The sequence below is a fragment of the Salarias fasciatus genome, chromosome 15 (genome assembly GCF_902148845.1).
Source record: "Salarias fasciatus chromosome 15, fSalaFa1.1, whole genome shotgun sequence".
Lineage (NCBI taxonomy): Eukaryota > Metazoa > Chordata > Actinopteri > Blenniiformes > Blenniidae > Salarias > Salarias fasciatus.
The window spans coordinates 19,072,149-19,086,810 of record NC_043759.1 but is presented as its reverse complement, the minus strand read 5'-3'; the positions used below and the strand labels follow the sequence as shown (position 1 = coordinate 19,086,810).

General features: G+C 41.3%; 1 protein-coding gene across 8 annotated transcripts in view; it reads right to left on the bottom strand.

The window, feature by feature from the left end:
- The window catches only part of epb41l2 (erythrocyte membrane protein band 4.1 like 2), a 41,582-nt gene extending 33,133 nt beyond the window's left edge, over positions 1-8,449 (bottom strand). For all 8 annotated transcript variants that reach the window (XM_030109691.1, XM_030109694.1, XM_030109696.1 and 5 more), the window contains exon 1: positions 8,253-8,449. The gene's annotated coding sequence lies outside the window, so the exon portion shown is untranslated. The remainder of the gene's footprint in view (positions 1-8,252) is intronic.
- Between the last annotated feature and the right edge of the window lie 6,213 nt (positions 8,450-14,662).

Here is a 14,662-nt window from a genome sequence, read left to right as displayed (position 1 = left end):
TCGCTCGTCTCATCGCCGCTGACGCCGCACTGGAGCGAAAATTTGGTTTACAGCAGATCTTTATCGAGTGAATTTGCTGCTTCGCTGATCACGCTTCTAACCGCTACCTCAGCACCGGTCGTCACCGCTGTTTTAGCTCCATTCAAGAAAATGACACACATGAACGCCACTTTTCCTGAGCTGTGTCAAACTACCACTTAGGCTCCGTGCACACACTCCATGCGGCCGCGTCACGGTTACTGGGAGCAACGCTAAAGCCAGCTAAATGAAATGTGGGCAGATGTCTGTAAATAGGCTAACCAGCCCGCTGCGTGTTAAAGCAGAAACAGGTGTTATTATGTCAGAGAAGAATAGATATCTCCCAGAGCGTGCACATATGTTTCTAACAAGTTCAAGAAAGTTCACTTTATAGTCTTACATAACATTTATACTTGCGATCGATCAGTGTTGCTGTACAATAGGAGGCCATATGACAACAGACAATATCACTTATTTCCAAAAAAAGGAATAAATGTTTACAAATTATACTATCTTGGGTCGACCCTAATAAATAAGAGAAGTCTCTCAATTTGCAATGAAATTATTGATTATTAGTAATGTTTTACCATTTTTTGACCAACGAATTATGTCAAACAAGTATCTTTACTTCAATGCAATCTTCTTTACAATGACTAAAGCTCTACAGTCATTGTCACAGAGCAGAATGTTACACAATAGGATGAATATTGTGATTGGAAAAAAACCAATAATGACACAGAATAAAAGTGAGAACACATTTTCTCTGGCTGACTATTAAAAAAAGACCATCTCCAAAGATTAATAATGGCTTAAAATCTGGCATGGTACAATGTCTGGAGTTCTTTTAAATGAAAAATGTATTCCTAGACATAAACAAAAAGGTCTGCCATGCTATAGACCTGCACGAGTTTGTTTGGCACAGATGTAAAATGACCACATCTTGGTTTGGCTGCTCTTACAGTTGGTTGTGCGCTCAATACACTAAGCGCTGGAAATCGACCGGCCTTCATACAGCTGGGTCTAATGAATTAAAAATCCAATCTTGTGGATGGCAGTGGGACATCCCGCACACTGAATACTGAGGCAGCCAGCAGTTTGGACAACGGGCAGCGACGGAGCCTCGCTTTGGTATTGAAATAACCACGCGGGCATAACACAGTAAGGAATCCTAATCTGTGCTGTTCTCTTGTCCGATCTGTCCATCTGTCACGCAGTGACACATGGGTGCAAACACAGCTCCACCAAATAAGTAGATATGTATCTGTAGAGATACACACAGCACGTAAACTGATGACGAAAACATATGTAAACACATCCAATTCCGATCGCTGGTGAGCACACCCATTACAGTTGTGTGATGTGAAACACACACTCACACACATCTTCACAAACACACACACTGCTGGTGTGAACATGCCTGTCCCTTTACGCTGCACTCTGACCCTCAAACTGAGGATTACACAAAGGATAATCCCCGTGTATGTTTGTGTGTCTGTTAGTCAGCCTGCCCGTCTATCTATCATCCATCCCTTCATCTCAAACTCTCCGTCTCAACTTCCAGCGAAACCCCATGTCAGCTTTTCACTGGCGTCCAACAACAACAGCAGCAGCGCGCTCCCCTCGTCACGCTCTGCTTTCTGTTTGGAGCTCAGGCAAATGAAAGTTCATCTCTTAGGTGACTCTAAGCTGACCAACACCATGTCATTACTTTTGTTACTGTACTATTACTGCTAACTCATAACTGCAGCTGTCTGCCCCGTAACTCCGCTCTGCAAAACACCACTTCTCCGTCCACTGCCTCCTGGCATTATAAACCTCTTACCAACCTGCAGTTTCATCCGTTGTTCATAAAAGCAAAACGAGACCTGCTCTTTGCCCAATGCCAGCTGGATGGGCAGTGTCATGTAATTACATTAGGCAGAGAGAGTGTGAGAGTAAAAAAAAAATCCTAAACCCCTAAAATACCTGAATTTTTCATAAAATGTTCAATACTTTCATAACATATGTAACAAAATTAAATTGTACTTTGTGTCTTATAAAATGAGTCTGACCTAACTGATGTTTTATCGATCCGGGAGGAAATTGAAACTGTGAGTCAGGTGACACTTCTGAGGAAGGCTGCAGCTTGGCAGCCGAAACATGTCAAGGTAGGAAAAATAACCACTGGCCTGTGCATATGAATCCAAACCATGTGAGTCACGACTATAACACATACATCAAAAACAGAAATAAGCTCTAATACAGACATGCACCACAAACAGAATATGCACACTCCTGTCTCACACAAATTCATGACTTTCACCAAAAAAATTCAATGAAAATATCAATTAAAACACAAACTGGTCATTTAAAAAAAACATGTCGAATGGATCTAGTTTTCTTGTCTCAACTCTCTCTTTATCCTAGTGTGTGTGTGAGAGAGCGAGCGAGCAAGCAAGCGAGAGAGAGAGAGAGAGAGAGAATAATGGGTCAGCTCATAACTACTATTGTTAACTGCTAAACTCCTCTATTCAGCGATTAAAGCAGTCAGGCATGAGTGTCTGTGTGAACGTGTGAGTGAATGACTGTGTGTGTGTGTGTGTGTGTGTGTGTGTGTGTGTGTGTGTGTGTGCGTGCGCGCGCGCATGGAGACACAAAGAGGGAAAAGTATGGGTGGGTCACCAAAATCCACATGAGGGAAGCGACAGCTTACTGTGAGCCAGAGGGAGAGGATGAGGATGGAGGGGAGGAAGACATGGGGCATTAGCTGTCAGGTGACAAGGAGCAAATGACAGTGAGAGTCATGGTGAAAGTGCACGGCTCAGGGAGCGTTAGCAGGTGTGGGGTTACTATGGCAGTGAACATCCCGTAGGACAGAAAGCCAAACAAATAAGTTCAGAGGAATCAGTGGCACGGCGGGATTCAGACCCGGTGAATGATATCCCACCGCTTCGGCTCAAAACTGAGAGTTTAAACATGTGAGATCATCTTTTCTCACCTGGATAAATGACTTGATCAGACAGATCTATTAGGCATTTAGCATCAGCTCATCCCAGACCAGTGACCTCTGAACTTTAACCAGGAAACAGGAAGCAACCCCGCCATCTGTTATCATCTCCCATACCTCCATTTCTATCCTTCCATTTTTTTGTCTCAGCTCTCTCTCTCTCTCTCTCTCATTCCCCATCAGAATCATGTCAATACAAAAACAGGAAATGCCCGAGAGCAAAATGTCCACGCTGTCATGTTCCACTTCAAGTTGCATCACTGAACATAAAGAAAAATCACAAACAAACTGACCTTTGACAGGTCAACGCGAGTGCAGTGTACCAGGAGACACAGCTTCCCCTTTCAAATGTGACACACGTTCAACTGGCTAATGAAATCTTTCTAATGAGGAGGATGCACGACAGGTTAAAAATCGACCCCTGAGGAAAATTTAAAAACAAAGCCTGAAAAATCTAAATTTTACAGATTTACAGACTTTCAGAAATAGAATAAGCATATAGTTATAACAACTCCTAGTTTATAATTGGAGACAGTAACAAATTAGAATTTAAGTATTTATTCTTTGCTGCCTTTGAGGACATATTTGTCTTGTTTGAGAGGCTTTTGCAGCATCTTGAGAGAGTGTGGGCTTTTGTCTCCCCACTTCCTGCCACGAGCACTTTTGACCTGTGGGAAAAGCGGCTGACCCTACTTTCGAACTATCTCAGTTTCAGCCTCTTTCTCTGACAAACACAGTTCACTAAGTTCTTTACAGTCCTTCCAAGCTGTTTTACAAACTCCAGAGCATCTCAATAGCTGCTAATGAGAACAAGCTAACATGGCTGCACTCCCACTGAACCCCCCTTGCCTCTGACACACCTCCTCTCGCTTCCTCTTCGCCTTCATCCCTCTACGCGTTTGCAAGTTCCCTGGAAACGTATCGAATTACGCACGGAGTGAATGCAGAAGGTTCTAGTATCAAGCGTATCTGGACCTTCAGAGTGACACAAAATCCTTGTTGACTTTAAAAAGAAAAAAAAAAAAACAATAAATAACCTTGACAAAAAAAAGCATGCAGGAATTGATTAAAGCATCTACAGTCATATTGTTATACATTTTATTGACCTGTTTCCGTAGAATGTTTCAAACAAACGATGGTCTCCATGTGTGCTTGAAAACGTTGATGGATCAATTGATCAATCAAAGGATCGAAGCTATTACACAAGACTTAGCTCCCAAACAAAAATGTATTGTATTAAATGGACAGAAAAATCATGTTAAATTGTAGTTTCTTATGCATTTTTAAAAGTATCTGTGTTCAAATTGCCGATTGTAGAAAACACTTGAGCATTTAAACACAATGCTGTTGTTTTGATTACTTTTTCTCCTCTTGACCACTCTTTTCTGATTGAACAATTCATGATTGCGGCAAATCTTGAGGAAACAATCACCGCTGATCAAAACTCTCTGTGGCCGTTTTGCCTTGCTGGATGGTGGTGGGGGCAACGTGCCACCAAATCCGCCATCAGTCCTCAGAGGACAACGCTATCACTGTTTTGGAGTCGATAAAAGCCTCGGTGCCATTTGTTTTTGGTGTTGCTCCCTAAGATGTGGCCTTTGAAATATGAAGGCTTTGGCTGGTTGCGCCTGGGTCTGTTCAGCCTCTCTCTGTGAGAATGTGACCCTATGCTGATTAATCTCTTTTTAACTATGTTTGGCCACACGCCAAAGCCACAGGCCCACGCTGTCTCTCTCTGTTTTTTATTCTATCATTTCTTTCAGCGCTGGACACTTGCTGGGAAAGGCGGTTTGCCCTCTCTTTCTCCCTCTATGATGTAAATTGTTACCATTCAACACAAGGGCTTTCTATTCTTCTCTAATAGACCCTCTCACCTTACTAAATTTGACTCTACTAATTTCAACAATTAGAATTACAATTAGTACTCTGTTTTTAAGTAAATTAAGATCACACCGTCTGCATTGACATTATAGTACCCTATGTTTAAGACTCAAAACTCGCATTTACATTTTCCTGGCAATTAAAGAGCCCTTCATCCCAAACAGTGCGCCTCTCCCACTTTGCCCCCTTCATCAAACACATCTTTATCCCGCCATGCCTCACCCTTTCACCCACCCGGCTCCGCTCACTGTCCATAATAAGCTGAACGTTGCATTACAGTTTCCATTCATGCATGCCTCTCTGATCTTCTGTGCGTGAATCTGAATCTTGTGTTCCTGTCGGCCATGCTGCCCTGAGGGCCAGAGGATAATGCTCGCCTGTCAGGGTTTACTGCTACCCTGTAGAATATGTCCACCTTGGTAATTGTTGTGACTGCTCCTGGTGTCACTGAAATCAAGGAGATGAGAGACTCAAATTGTGCTTTGTGGTTAAAGTAGAAAGCACTTTCACGGGGCAAGACTAGAGAAGAAAAAAAAAACTGCAGTCAAATGGATTTGTGACACAGTGTGGGGCGGGTGGCATTTTTTTCTTTTTTTCTGGACACGCTACTTTTCTAAAAACACACTCGCCACTGTTCATTCAAACTGAAGCGGGACAGTGGGACTATCTACGTGTGTCTGAGCTGATGTGACGTGCTTTGCTCCTGTTGAACCCACAGGGTCAGGATGAAAACACACACACACACGCACACACGCGCGCGCACACCAACAAGCACGGTGGGATGTTCCCATAGCCTTTCCGAATGGTTAAGCAATATATTTCACTCTCTCTGTCGCCCTCGCTCAGTCGTCCTTCTCTTGTGTCCGACTCGTACTCACTTCCTGTCTTCTTGTCTCTGTCTTCCTTCTATTCGCCTTTTGTCACTCGAGCTCTGCTTTTCCTATTTTTATCTCCCTCTGTCTCTCCAAGTCGCACTCCTACGCCTCACCAAGTGTGAGCAAGGGTAATGACCACTGCTTTGGCCATTGCTTCTTCATCAAGTGCTGGAATGGTCATTCATTAGCTTCAAAGTGTATGCCTGCATCTTTAACCATTTCTGTCTTCTAATATTTTTTTTTTAACCCTATCAGTCTTTAGATGCAATGAATGAGACTGAACTCGATTCACTCTCATAATTTTACAAATGTCACACATTCATGATTATCATAAAACTTTCTGCATGATAACTCCACATATGAAGGAGAAAAAAAACCTTCATGGTCTTATTCTAGCAAACCTAGTTAAGATCCAGCTCCATTTAATGAGGAGATTCTCCCACCAGAACAACCAATTAAGGCTTCTCATTAGTGGCCTTGACAGAGCGGCCACTGTTCTGCACATCCTGAGAGTCTGAGAATGAACATGGCACTGATGATTATAGATAAACTTCACCCACAATGAGGGGCCGGACAGGAAAAAGACATGAAAGCTGCTGGCATCCTCTTATAGCTTACAAACTAAAGATTCCCCTGATGTTTACAACATCTTTACGCCTAATGTAGTGTAGAAATAAAATATATAGACAAGTGTAGTATGGAATGAAAATGGTCTTTTGTTAATCTCTAAGCATCTAAACAGGATCTGGACAAATATGGCTTGATTATCCTTTTTGACATGGAAACAAATAGGTTCACTGCCATGTATAGAAAAATCAACAATCAGCTTAAATTGTGTCAGCTAGACCTAATGCCTGGATTTACATCACACTGCTTAGGTTTTACAAAGTATTCTCCAAGTATTCCAATTTCCAACAACAGTCCAAAAATAGCATGTCAGGCTGGTTGCTGATTCTAAATAGCCCCTAGTTAGACATGTGAGTGTGTGATTGTGGTTATTTGTCTCCTTGCTTGTCCTGTGATAGACTGGCAATATGTCCAAGGTGTACCCTGCCTTGGAGATGGACTGATCCATTCATTCTTCTAAGAAGACAAGATGACAGAGGCAAAGTTGGTTTGTGCTGTTTCGGGTGTGTATTTTTCTCTGTTGGCGTGCAAAGGTAGATCAGGTAGAATAGCTAGGAACATAAGTATGAGGTTAGGTGCCTTAAAATGAGTACGTCTGTACTCAAATTTCCACGTCACTCGTCACATGCTGGAACACTGACGAAAAAAAGAAGAACACACATAAGAAGTGTTTTACAGCTGTAACTTGCTGTTTCACAGATCAGCCTGTTGTTAGTTGGGTTGGGCTCACCATCTGTCAAACTATGTCTGTATAACTTCTATGGCTCAATGTTGTAAACACATGGAAGGAGAGTACTTATATGTTGCCATGATGGGGTTCAAAGTTTTAAAACATTAGGAGATAAGTAATTATCGTTTACAAACAATGCTATAAATAGCATATAAAGCATTGACTAAAACATGTTACATATATAATAACTGTAAGCATTTACCTCACGCCACACTTTCATGTTATACATTGTAAATAACTATCAAGTCCTCATGGAGCAGACCAGGCAGTTCCCATTTATATATCCCCACCACATCCTGGGGCAAAACCCATCTTTTGATTTCATTAAACCAAAGATAACCAGCTGCATTTCCCAGATATCAGACGCCAAACAGTGCTTCTTTGAAAAGATCTGATCACGAAATGTTAGTGAATCAGTGCTGCTAAATGAGGCACGTCCCGTGAAACACAAGAGGAGAAACACACAGCAAACCTCCAAATCAAAGCGACTGGAAATGAGGTGTTGGGAGCAGCGTGGAGCTTCTTTTTTTTCCCAAATAGCCGTGTAGTTTCTGTAAAGTGAGCGGCAGGAAGCAGCTCCCAAGCATCGTGTCAGCAAACAAACGCGGCGGATGTTTGAACAGTCTTTGAACGCAACGCGTTACCGCCAACCAGCAACTCGCCGTTAACGTGAACAAATCAGGAAAAAAAAATCACCTCACACACTAAAAACCTCCTCCGCCAGCTCGACCCGTTTAGAAAGCTCTCTTTTAATAACGTGTGCGTCGTGTTGGGGGAGGAAGGAGGGGAATGCCTCCGACCACATGAAAGGAGCAGCAGCGGGACGTGGAGGTAGCGGAGGTGATGATAACAGGGATAACATGGAAGAAGATAGGCGCCATGAATCCAAGCGAAGGTATGAATGCAGCCCCCAAATAACGGGCTTCACACGAAGACACGCCGGTTTCCGGTCCATTTCAGAAGGCTAACTCACTTTGTTAAGGTTACTGCTGGTTTGCTGAGTTATCCACACATTTACCACAGCGATTGCCAACTATGATGCAGACAAACCTGCAAAAAAAAGCAATGAACCAGCCGCGGGTTCCTGATGTATAAATCACGTGACTTCAATGAGGTGGATTTAAATGTTACCTGTTTGAGATTTCCAACGATGCGTGTGGGGAACTTTTTTCTCCAAACGTGGTCTCGCACCGTGTTCTCCTCCCCAAATATAATACCGTGCGTCCCACTACGAACGCCTCCAAAAGAAATCTCCACTACAGTCCTCACAGAACGAGGGTCTGGCCAGGGCTCAAAGCAGACGTGTCAATCATCGCCAAGGCCCGCCCCTTACAGTGAAAAACATCTTTTGGCGCTCTCCCATTGGCTGGTGGGGATTACTGTATTAGATATCGAGCTGTGATTGGCTGTACGCGTTGGAGGGACGTTCGATGCGGATGTGGCGGTGTTGCTGAAGCGAAGCAGCGCTCCCTACAGGGGAACGATGGTAACTGCAAGGTGATTGTGGTGCCCTGCTTTGTTTACTTTTCAAAGTTTTGTATTTTTCTATATTAAAATAGTGAAATGTTGTTCCAAACTTTTTAATATCCTGCTTGGTGGAGTATTTTTCTCTTAAAAGTTTACACTTCACCCTTTACAGTTTTCTTTCACCTAGAATACTGCCATTACCAGTGCTTTCATATACTAAGACACTTTAAATACAGTTCAGTTGAGCTTTGTTTGCATAGCACCAAATATCATAGACATTTCTAGGAACTTTCAGAGAGAGAAAACCTAACAACGTGTCTCTATTATGGACAAATACACAAAAAATGTATCTAAAATTAGAATTTGATTTGCCATGAACTTAAGTCCAGCCTGTTCACTTTAAAATGTTCGGCTAGGGAAGTCAAGATATTTTAGTAAACGTCACATTAAAAATGCACATACTGTATATTTGTATCACTTAAGCTTCCTCTCATAAGGTGGCGTGGCAAAAGGTCAAGCAAGCAGAAAAAGGTAAGATGTCAGTGTTCATAAACTTATAAAACATATCAAGAAATTTCAAACTTCAGAAACAGCTAAATATATATTTTCAAAACCGACAAATTTCCAAATTATTTGAGACAAATAATTGCATAATGAAAGGCGGTGAGTTCTATTGCGTGTGCACACACACAAACACACACACACATACATACCCTTACATGCATACCAACACTCACAGTCAGATTAAGGAAGCTCAAGTAATTGGCTTATAGTGTGAGGCAGCATGCAGATTTGACATCCGCAGAAGAGGAGGAGTAAACAAGGTCAACAATCTGAAGCAAAGTATTACAGGAAAATAATAAAGAAAGCAAAATGACTGACATTATATTAACTGATGTCAAAAGATCAGCTTGTTGAAAGACAGTTACTGTATTGTTCCCCCTTCTATAAGTTACGTAACTAAGTGGACAGTGTGGGTTTTAGTGGACTCACCATAGGTAAAGCCACAGCGATCCAGCAGTGAAGCAGAGCCAAGCAGGCCAGAGGAGCATGGGCAAAAACACAAAGGAATTGCAAGCTTAGGCAGAGAAAATTAGACATTCCTATTTCACATCATCAACGTGTTCAGGTTATGAGCCACAAATACACATCTAAAGAAATTAAAGTTAAATTAATGAGGAAGTCATGGAAAAGGTTTTGAAACTTATATATAATAATTTCAATAGGTTTTTTTTGTGAAGTTGAAAGTCCTCTTGGTGTTTCTCAATGAAAGTGACAGAGCTGATGTTCTCATCCACCATGACTGAGTGTCTGCACCAACCACAAAAAACACAGCGCAGCTCTCTTCGGTAGTGTGACAACAGTTTGGTATCAGTCTCATTTTATTGACATAAGGTAGCAGTGCTACCTGAAACACACCCACTCATAACCATTAGCCCATACAAACATTAAAGCGCTTAATAATTTAAGTTCATCTTCCACTGAAGGGTTCAAGCCCTTTTGTAACCGAGTCTTTTGAATAACTTGCTCAAAGCAAGGCTATTCAGTGACAGTTTTTTCAGATTTCATGTCACTTAATCAACATTTCTGGGACATAGATTAATTAATTACAACATATCGCTTCTTTTTTCAGCTTTCTGTAAGCACACAAAGAAGACAGAAAAGTGTACCTGATTGTTAAAGATCCCATTCTGCAGAAATAGTTCCCACACTGAGATTAAGACAATCACGAGTGTTGAAGCTGCACCTAACAGCCCTGATCTGATCTGTCTTCTCTCCTCTGCTGTTTCTATTCACCTCCTATCTTGCCCCGCCGAAACCTTCCGCTGTGCTCTGTGGAGATGAGCCCAGAGAGCAGTTGGCCCTCCGCCTTGTGCTGACTGGCTGGCTCTGATCATCCACGATCACCGTGTCCTCAGTGCAGACCAGCAGGCTGTGCCAGTACCTGGAAGATTACGTGCTATCAGAGGTTCAGTGTCCTGCAGCCTGTGTGTTACAGTGGGCTAACCGTTCGGTTTCTCCTGAGATCAACCAGTACAGATTCTCCGGAGGATTAGTGGCAGGCCCGTTTAAAGGGGAATTACCCTGACACAGCCATCTGGACAGAAAGCTATTGCCCACTAGAACAGCTATCGTAGGTCCAAGCTGTGATCTGAGGGCTGTCGCAGCATTCACCAAGTCATCCTGTGTCAGATTTGAACTTAGAAATACAAAGAAAAACACAACTTAATTCAGTATGGGGGAAAAAAGACAGTGAAACAAACAAACCATAAACTATGGCTCAACAAACCTGTCCTGTCAAACTATTGGTTTAAAGCAAACTTTGGACAAGTAGCTCCTGACCCGTGGTCTAATGCTCTCTTTAGGAGGGCGTCAGAGATCACAGGGGGTTTGGAGGCTTATGTCAAAGACAACAGAATAACACACTTGAATCTAGAAGTGAGATAAAAGGTTGGGAATATCTGCTCTAGTCTCCAAGAGCTGCATTTTGACATATGACTTAACCTGTGACTCAGTAGTGAGATGTGGTTCTTCAGCTCCTCTGTAGTGACTCCATGAAGTTTATAGAATATGTCATGTGGATTGACAGTTAAAACAGCTAAAACAGACCTCCACAAAAAAGGTTGAACTAGAATGACTAAAATTGAGCCCGACTATATCTAGCTGGTACCTGTCTAATAATGCATGATTATAACATCATACAGTAAGCATCGTTTGCTCAAAGACCCATTTTTGAATTGTATGTTATCTGCCTGTACAGTGAGCAGCGATGCAACATCACTTCTTTAACTTTGAGAGGTTAGAATATGCATAATACATCTCTGAAGTGAAACGCAACCAAACCCAGGTTTGCATCATTCAAAGTGTTTCCTTCAAAACTTCCTCTCATTCAGACTTCATCATCTTTTTACAGTAAAATTCTCTGCAATATATTAAAACATCATCACATAACTGATGAGAATTTGTTTGAAGCACCCTACTTCACAAAATCAATGAAACTCATTATGAAACAACACACACATTAACACACCCAGAATGCAAATGTGCATGATATCTGTGGTAAAACACAACAACACAAAGCATGCAGCACCAAGCGCACATACACAGGAAGTTGGATTTTACCTCACAAACTGTTGACAAGCAGCTGGTGTTCAGTTCGGGAGTGGAGAGTTTCTCTGTATACCTCTGCCTCAGTCTTCACGTCTGTTGTGCTGATACCAAGACACTGAGCAAACACTTCTTTCTCTATTCACACCTGTTTGTTTTGTGTAATACCACCCAGCGGCTCTCTCGCTCCCTCTCTGTCCCTCACACGCTTGTTTATGTGTGTGTTGTAACTGTAGACTTCAGGATCAGGTGTCAGATAATGAACAGAGGGGAAGAAGAGAGAGACGAGGGAAGAGAAACGAGTGTGGTGCATGGATGGATGAAAACACAGAAGAAGAAAAAAGAACTTTGAGCAGAAAGGGTAGGAATAAAAGAGCGCCATCGTTTTCCACGGTGCTCCTAACAGTGGCTTCATTATGTTTATCAGTGGTTATAATGGGGGCAGGACTCCAAAGTGTTAGCTTACACTAAAACTTGTTCTGCAAGTATCACAACACCTGCACTGCGATTTTCTGCAATTTTTTTCTTTCCAGTCACACAGTCAGAGACTCTCCTTCTGTCTCGGGGCCACTTGAACTCTCAAAGTTCAAGTGTGGGGATCAGTGACACTTATTAAAGTAGAGTATTCAGAAAGGTCATACAGCGAGCTTCCAGGCAGGTTTCTCTCTTTTTAAAACTTTAAGAGGGAAAATGTTGTTGGCTTTGTGGATGCATATCATGAAGCACTCCTACTGAAAACCGCTTTAAGTAGTTAAACCTGACCATTTTGCTGACAGAAGCACTTTCCCAGAGGAGATTGTGTGGTGTGCATGTTTTCTTTTGTTTTGTTTTGTTTTGTTTTCCCAGAATGCAAGCAGTTGGGGGTTTCAAGGCTTTGCACAGATACTTAGAGTAGTAGCGTCAACAGCGGGATTTGCACCGGCGAGTTCACAGTTTTAAGCTTTCTTCCCTAACATCTGAACTCATAGAATGGAAGAAGAAAATGTTTGATGTTTTAGTTAAAACAATTCAGAAGTTACCACTTATTTTAAGACATGGATAAATTGTTTGTGTGATTAAAAAAAAAAACGAAATGAAAAGGTAGAAAGAACTATTAGTCCTAATAAACATCCATAACGTCAGGTTTTGGGCCTCACAGCTTATTTCCTGACAGCATTAATTACAGTAAAGAACCACTAGAGGGCAGCAGATGCTTGTGAGACTCATTTGGAGTCTCCTACCTGTCCAACAGAAGCAGAGCCCATCACGTTTGGTCAAATGATTTCAAAGAGTAGTCTGTTCCTGGAAAGCAGTTTTTTTCCCCCCCCTTTTTGGAATAAAATTATTTTTCCTTAACAAGGATATGATTCTTAATGTTTAAAAGGTTGACTTTGTTTCACACAATCAACATTTCAACCATATTAAGGTGTATTTTTTGCATCATGTCACTTCAGAGTGCTTCAGTTGTTCAGCTATACTTCCATTAATTCTTATATCATCAAAATATCATAGTTAGCCTTAAGGGAACGAGATCTAATTGTAAAAATACTTCAAAGTTTAATTCAAGCTTCCAAAAGATATCTCTAAAGTCCATTCTTGACTTGTTTTCATATGATGTCTTCATTGTGCATCTTAGAAGCTGAAGACTGTTCCTGATTGTTCATGCAGCTGCCACCTGTTGATCAGGCTCTGCCCCCACACGCTGTAAACAAACTGGACGCCACTGTTTCCTGTCTGGAGGAGAAACACTGGAAAGAATTTCATCCTCCAGTAGCCATGGCAACCAGTTGAGCCATTGTTGCAACTTCCACAAGCTGGACTGAAGCCTTTTTTCTTTTTTTTTTTTCTTTTTTTCTTTCTGCGGTGGTTTTGGTCCCAATCAGAAATCAACCACTGAAAAAAAAAAAAAAACTTTCATGCCACAAACGAAAAATATTGCAGAGGTGTGATAATGTGTAGGTGTGAACTTCATCAATATAGTACAAGTCATATTCCTAGTAACTCTGTAAAGTAACATTTCCACCATAAAGAAGACAAGACCACAAAAGATTAATACCATGCCATGTCTCATATTTTGGTTAAAATATGTTTGTTTGTTTTTTTTTTTTCGCTGCCATCTGAAATACTAAACACCAGAAATCTATGTTGATTTTAACAGAACCATTTAAAGATAGCACTCCAAATTTTCCACAATACTTAGATCTATTATCGAGTCCAATATATTTCTTATATTAGCTCATGATTTTGTTGTAAATTATACTGAAATTCAATAAAAACAGCATAAGTGTTTCTGTTCATGTTTTGGACTACCGGTAATGTAAGATGTGTTTTGAAAGTCAGGGTCACCGCGTTCAGAGAAATGTCCTCATGCTGCTTTATTGTTTTCTGCGGGTGGAAAATGAATTTTACTACTGCTGCGCCGCTTCCCACATTCAAATTGACAATTTCCAGCACTCGTCTATACACTGCCCTACAAACACACACACACAACCGCACAAACACAAAAGGAAATTCAGTGATAGAAATGTAAAACTATCAACAACTACCCCTAATACTGTCATTCCAATGAAACATTCTTTCCAATTTTTTTACTATTTATTTGTCATACAGATTTTTTTAACCACATATAGCTATATTGTTACAGTACTGTATTATGGTTGCAATGTGAGAAAGTGTCCATCGAAAGCAGAGGTAGAAACCTAAAAAAACCCATGAGGGTCACTGATAAGAGTGTTTTGCCTTTGACTGTGTGTGTTTGTGTTTTGGACATGTGTTTCCATCACATGCTTAGGCGAAACAATTTATTATCCTCTCATTTCTTTCAGCTAATAGATTTTCCAAGAGAATTACATCCAGTTTTTAACCTGATTAGAGGTCGGTTTATCAAGATTTATAGTGTCCTCCCGCGAGTGTGCAGGACATTTGAGCTGTTTTTAGATAAATCACTTTTAAAAGGACCACAAATTGTTTATCACAAGGTTAAACTCAAGG